Source organism: Quercus robur, chromosome 2 (genome assembly GCF_932294415.1).
Source record: "Quercus robur chromosome 2, dhQueRobu3.1, whole genome shotgun sequence".
NCBI classification, from domain to species: Eukaryota; Viridiplantae; Streptophyta; class Magnoliopsida; order Fagales; family Fagaceae; genus Quercus; species Quercus robur.
In genome coordinates, this window is record NC_065535.1 from 14504400 (window position 1) to 14511628 (window position 7229).

Consider the following 7229-nt stretch of genomic DNA (forward strand, 5'->3'; position numbering starts at 1 on the left):
AGAGTCGTGTCTCTTTAGCCTACTCAACCACTCCCAACAACTCAGGTCTTAAGCTGATGGGACAAGTGTCAGGCTAGGAAAGTTCGACCCTACACGTGGACGAAGGAAATTGAATGCATGCTAATATAAAAGGAAAGTTTGCAACCTAAAGAAGAGGGGGGGTTCCGGAAAGAAAAAGGACCAAAAAGGGGTGAACACCTCGAGATCATGTATGAACAACTTGACAGATCCACAGCCGAATAAACATGGCTTAGCCTTTCGATCCCACTCTCTACAAATGATATTGCACGGGTTCATTTACGTGCGAACCCAACCCTGTTGTGGTCCAACGCAAATCGTGTCCCTACAGGACTCTATAATTCTTATTCAACCATCAGAAACTTTACCAATTAAACTTTCTGAAATTCACAAACCTTTACAATTTTACTTAGAAAAAAAATCATTTATGAATAACAATACTAACAAATTTATGGAATACATACCATGTAACTTCTTCTTCTTTTTTTTTTTTTTTTTTTGAGAACACATACACCATGTACTTAGCATATATAATTGGTCCAAAAATAACAAAGCAGTTTACCAATCAAAAATCATTTTAGGAAACTATCTTATTACAAGAAAATTATCAAAAGGCTTGTTACATTTATAAAGCCAACATAGCAACTTATTGTGTGGTCATAAACCACCAAGAGGAGTAGCACAACTTGCTATTATTACCGACAACTTTGCTTAACCAAGGTTATTAAAATTGGACCGGACCATACGGTCGGACCGGATTAGCCAAAAATCGGTCACCATTATGGTTTTTTAAGCATAAAAAACCAGAATTCTCTCTTTTGCAATGAACCATCTAAATCATGATCTAACCATATGGTTTGTTGAACCGTGCACGGTTTTTCCAATTTTCTTCCCACAAAATTTTGCTAAAAATTCTCAGTCTTGATCTCGTTTGTCCACCATCAGAAGCTCTACCATTACTTGATCTAACCATTTGAACTTTGAAGGATCAATCTACTTGTTTGGAGATGAAAGACTGAGAGAGAGAGGGGCAAGAGTGATAGAGAGAACAAAGTAACAGAGAAATAGAGAAGGAAACTGATATAGAATTGGCAGAGTAAACAAAGTAAGAGCATTCCCATTAACAATTCTAAAAAATGTAGCATTTACCATCTCAAAACCCAATTTTATAACATATAACACACCACTTTACAATACAACCTATATCAAAACTTCTATTTTTTTAACCATTTCATTTAAATATTGTTTATTTATTATTTTTCAATAATTTTTTATTTTTCCTCTCTCCTCTATCTCTCTCTTTCTCACAGCACTGCCAGCATCACACTACCAACAGTCACCACAAAACCTATCACCCAACCATACCACAACCTCTCTCTCCTGTCTCTCTCTTTCTCACAGCACCGCCAGCATCACACTACCAACAGTCACCACAAAACCCATCACCCAACCATACCACAACCACCACTAACAAAAAAAGGAAAAAAAAAAATCACAGCAGAAAGAAGCCCCCACCTCCACATTCACATCCACCCACAACCACCACATCCACAGCTGAAAAAAAAAAAAAAAAAAAAAAAAAAAAAAAAAAAAAAAAAAATCCACCATTGCTGCCACCAGCAAACCCACCACAAATCATACCCATCCAAAACCAAATCACACACCCACCACATGTAGACACCTAATTTTACAACTTGTATTTAACCAACTGGTAGATCTTTAGATTTGTGATACAAAACAAATCTTGATGTTCTAATGATCATAATGGTATGTCATGGATTTTGATCGGACCACCTGATCAAAAGTTATCATACAAACAACTTTCAATGATCATAGCTCACCTATACAATGGCCCTGATCACATCCTATTCTAAACACTTAATTTTGATTGGTTCTCACAATAATTAATTTGAAATTAATTAAGTGTGATTTTTGATTGGATTTCATTTTATTTCATTTTTTTAAAAGAAATAATAATAAAAAATTTTCTTTATGGCATCTTATCTGCTCTTTTTTTTTAAAAAAAAAAAAAAAATTCTGGAGATATGATCCATGAAAAATTCAAAAAAACAGAAAAATGCTCAAAAAAAAGGTCATAATCTTCAGTAGTAAATTGAATCGCATTTTTGGTCAGAAAAACGTTGAAATTTGGATTTCTCTATTTCTGTAAAAGTTGTAGAGCATTAAATTTCCTTTCAGAAAACATCAATCCCGAATCAATTGGAATTTTGAGCATCAAGTTATGGCCAAAATATGAAACAGGTGCAGAAGATAACACAAATTCAGCATTATCTTCAATTTTCTCTCAAAATTTCAAATGGGTTCAACATCAAATCTGTTCAAGCCTATCTAATAGACTTATCCTTTCCCTTTGCTTCAGAAGAAAGATTTTTGAAAAATAAATTGGATAAAGAAACAGATACATCCTATGAAAAAATTCAAAAATGCTCAAAAGACGTTACTATTTTCAGCAGCAATTTGAAACACAATTTTTGGCATGGATAACGTTGAAATTTGGCTTTCTCTATTTCTGAAAAAGTTGTAGATGATTGAATTTCCTTTCAAAAAAAACCCATCTAGAATCAATTGGAATTTTTAGCGGAAAATTAGAGCCAAAATACGAAGCAGGTGCAACATCATTTCAAAATTTGAATGGGGATCAATACCAAACCCGTTTCAGCTCATTTAATCAGGTTATCTCCTCCCTTAGCTTCAGAAGAAAGCTAATAACTTAGCTTTAAAGCTAAGCCATCCCTCCCCCTATAAATAGAGAAGACTTCTTCTATTTTTTGGACCCCGAATTCCTTCTAGAAAGCTAGTGAGAAAGCAGAAAAGAAAAGCTGTTGAGCAACTATTGTTCTTACTTTGGTTGTAATTTAGTACTTTTTTGCTTTCTCCCTAACCCTTTAAGTGATCACTTCCCCCTTTTAATTTATGCTGGTAAGTAGTTAATTGTGTTTTTTTTTTTTTTTTTTAATTCTTTATACATGCTAGAATAAATGCTTACAAATCATTATTCACTTCTTTTATGCTATGCTTGGATGAACATGCCCATATGTCTTACTGATTTTCTCTTACATGCTTAGATGAACATTTCTAGGTGATACACAATTTTCTCTTGAATGCTTAGATGAACACTTCTAGGCTAATACACAATCTTCTTTTGAATGCTTAGATGAGCACTTCTAGGCTAAAACACAACTTTCTCTTTAATACTTAGATGAACATGTCTGGGTAGTTGTTTTACTTTTTTAAGTGCTTGAGCAAACATGTCAAAGTATTTTGATTTTGTCTAGATAAACATGTCTAGGGTTTTTCCTTTACTTCTCTTCATAATTGCTCGAATGATCAAATATGCTTAAAGGTTTTATTTTTATTTGTTTCTCTTTGCAATTATGTTGATGACAAATAACATGACAATTTTCTTTTCCCTTCACATGCTTAGATGAACATGTCTAGGCCAGGAATTCTTTATTTACATTGATCTCTTGGATGAACATGCCATTGCCTTCATTTTCTTTTACATCAAAATTGTTATCTAACAAGTTTTTTTATTTTTTATTTTTGTTTGTTTCTCCTTATGCCTAATTCCCCTAACACATATTTATTTACAATTCCTACAAATCACATGTTTATATGACATATTCTTTGTATTTGTTTGACATGACATAACATTGGCCACCTTAACCTAGGAGACCGATTTTACCAGGCGAGATGGGTGCTTAATCCCTTCCCATCTCGTAAATTAGCCTCCGAACCAAGACCAAGGATTCTAGACTATGCTTTTGTATATACAATTTTACTTTTTTTTATAATGTAACTAGGAAATAAAGTAATGTAATTTACTTTTCTTAGATTGTATCTACGACAAAAAGCATTGTAAATTTTTGTTACAAAATTTGATGTAAATTGTCATATACATTAATACAACAACAGTATTTTTCATTAAAGGTTTTTTTGTTTTTCCTTTTAAATTAAATAAATGGCGACTTCATGTAAAACCCTCGATTTAGGGGGGAGTGCATTTTACATCACCCAAAACCAAATCACAAACTCACCAAAATATGCCCACATCAGAACCCCTGTACAAACCCACAACCTGCAAATCGGAACCCAAGGCATGAGAGAGAGATAATCATAGATCTAAACCGGTGAGGGTGAGTGGGAGGGCGAATCAGAGGCAGCAATAACTTGGCGACATTTCGACCAAAGAGTAGAGAGATCGAGTGACCTAGAGTAGAGAGATCGGCGACGTGCTAGCGACGTTGCAGATGAAGAGTAGAGAGATCAAGTGACTGAGAGCAGGGAGATTGACAACAAGCAGAGATCGACGACAGAGACCGACGACGTGCAGAGACTAGCGACGAGCAGAGATTGGCAATGAGCACAACAGACCATGAACCATGGAGAGAGAACAGAGATGAAAGAAGTGAGAGAGAAAAAAGAATGAAAAATGAGAAAGGGCCATTGGGTGAATAAAAAATCATTTTTTATTTTACAGTACAGCTACAGTGCACTCTAAAAAATGAGAGTGCACTATAGCAAGATTGTAAATTTTATAGCATATACCAGTTTTGATGGAAAGGGTTTTTTGAGGTTTAGATGCTAAAAAATAGCATTTATAACATTTGAAAGTCTTAAGAGCATTCTCATTAGCTCTTTCATAAAAAATGCCATTTTGACACACCAAAAACCTACTTTATCATTTTAGCACATCATTTTACAATTCACCATTTATCACATCTTCTATTTTTCAATTCTATACATTAAAATAATATATCCAACACATTAAATAATATTAAACAAATTCCAACACATTAAACTACCATCACAATCAACCTCCACAAACCACCAAAGGCAACGGCAAATCAACCTCCACAAACTACAACAAATTCCGTACCAAATCACAATCACTGGATCTCCAACAAATTTCAAATAAAAAAACCTCAACAAAAAAGAAAAGAAAAAGAAAAAGAAACTCAAAATCTTTAATAAACACTACCGGCCCACTACAGCCACAAACACCGTCGCCCAAAACTCAACCAACCACCGCCACAACCACGACACCACCACCGGCCCAAAATCCCAACCTAACCAATCAATCAATGACCCAAAACCCACACATCGAAATCCACTACAGCCACAAACACCGCCACCCACTACAACCACAAACATCGCTGGCCCAAAACTCAACCAACCACCGCCACAACCACCAGCCCAAAATCCCAACCCAACCGATCAATCGATGACCCAAAACCCACACATCGAAACCCACTACAACCACAAACACAACCACCCACTACAGCCATAAACATCGCCGGCCCAAAACTCAACCAACAACTGCCATAACCACGATACCACCACCGGCCCAAAATCCCAACCCAACCGATCAATCAATAACCCAAAACCCACACATCGAAACCCATCCCAAATATCACACCTATGACCCGATTAAGAGATCTAAAGGTCGGCGGCAAGGGCTGTGGAGGTCAGCGGTGAGGGTTGTGGAGGTTGACGGCGAGGGGAGGCGGCGAGAGATCTTGAGCAAAGATGAGAGAGATCTTGAGCAGTGAGGACTAAGAGGGAAGAGATAGAGAGTGAGGGAGAGAGAAGAGAAAAATGCAAAGTGATGAGAGAGGAGAGAGAAAGATGAATAAAAAAACAATAAACGGAAATGGCATTTTCATCCGTACGCTCTCAAAAATGAGTGCATATTGTAACATGTTCTATAATTTTAATACATTTAAGGCTGTGTTTGGTTCGTGTAAAAGTATTTCCGGAAAATATTCCATTTTCCAGAAAGGAAAATATTTTCATGTGTTTGGTTGCATTTCAAAAAATTTTCCGGAAAATATTTTATGGTGTTTGGAAAAGAAGAAGGAAAAGACAAACTCAGGAAAAAAATCATCAATGATCGCGATTCGAGATCGCGATCGACGGCGCGATCTCGCGAACTAATCGGCGCGGTGCTTCGCGAGATCGCAGTCGTCGGACTGGAGCTCGCGAGATCGGCGCGGACTGGAGCTCGGAGTTTGCCGGCGATCGTCGGACTGACTGGAATGTTTCTTCTCCTCTCGCGCGCGCGTGCTCTCTCTCTCTTTTCCGGAAATACTTTGAAAGGAAAATGGAAGTGTAAAATGATTTCCGTGGTCAAAGGCATTTTTTTTCGGTCAACGAATTTCAATTTTCAGAAAATAGAATTTTCTGGACCAACCAAACAGCCTTATTTCCGGAAAAGCATTTTTAGAAGTGATTTTCACCTAAAACAAACACACCCTAACATACCTGATGAGAGTCTATTTTTATGTTTGATGTGTCAAATATATCAAATATTGGACATTTGTCACATTTGAGACCTGATTAGAATGCTTGAGAATGCTCTACCAGAGAGAAAGCAGAACCAGGATTTGATATTGGGAATATGGAAATGGTTTCTATTTTAAATTTTTTTACCCAAAAAGTCACGCCTCTCCCTCTTTTTTCGATAACCATCCTACAATTTCTTCCGCTCTTTATTATCACCTTTCCCATCACTTGACTAGTTGATTTCTTTTTTCTTTATAAGAGATATTTTATAATTTTTGTAATAAATTACAAAAAAATCTTCCATATTTTATCCTCTTTAAATATTATTTTGGTTAAGTTTGTTGGATTTTGTTTATGTATTTTATCAGTTCGGATTTGAAAACTATGTGCTTAATGCAACATTCCTCCTTCATACCAATAAGCTTAATGTCAATAAGCTTAATGTGACTTCTCAGTGTCGAGAATCTACTTCTAACACTTTATCAGTAGTGAGCTCCTTTCTCTGTGATAAAACTAAATGTCTACATATGTCGTCCACTATAAAATATCTTGATGTAACTCATTGACATCGATTGCTAACAACAAATTAAAGAATAAAAGCAAGGGGTGGAATGGAGACATTAATAATTCAACAGCTATTCAATATCTTTAGTTTAACAGTAGTTTTCAGCATCAGAGGGGAAGCCTTACACGAGACTCATCAGATGTGATAAAATGAGCTTATCGAACTTTTAAAATATAGCTAAGCCACTTTTTCATATCAGCAAACTAATTGGGCCACATTCTTGGTTTGCTTTCGTAATTCATCAAGATAAGGTCGGTTTTCAAAGTGGGTCAGAGATCATCATCACTTGCACCTTCGTGAATACAACAAGACACAAAGTGAAATTATATCGTTGTCGAAT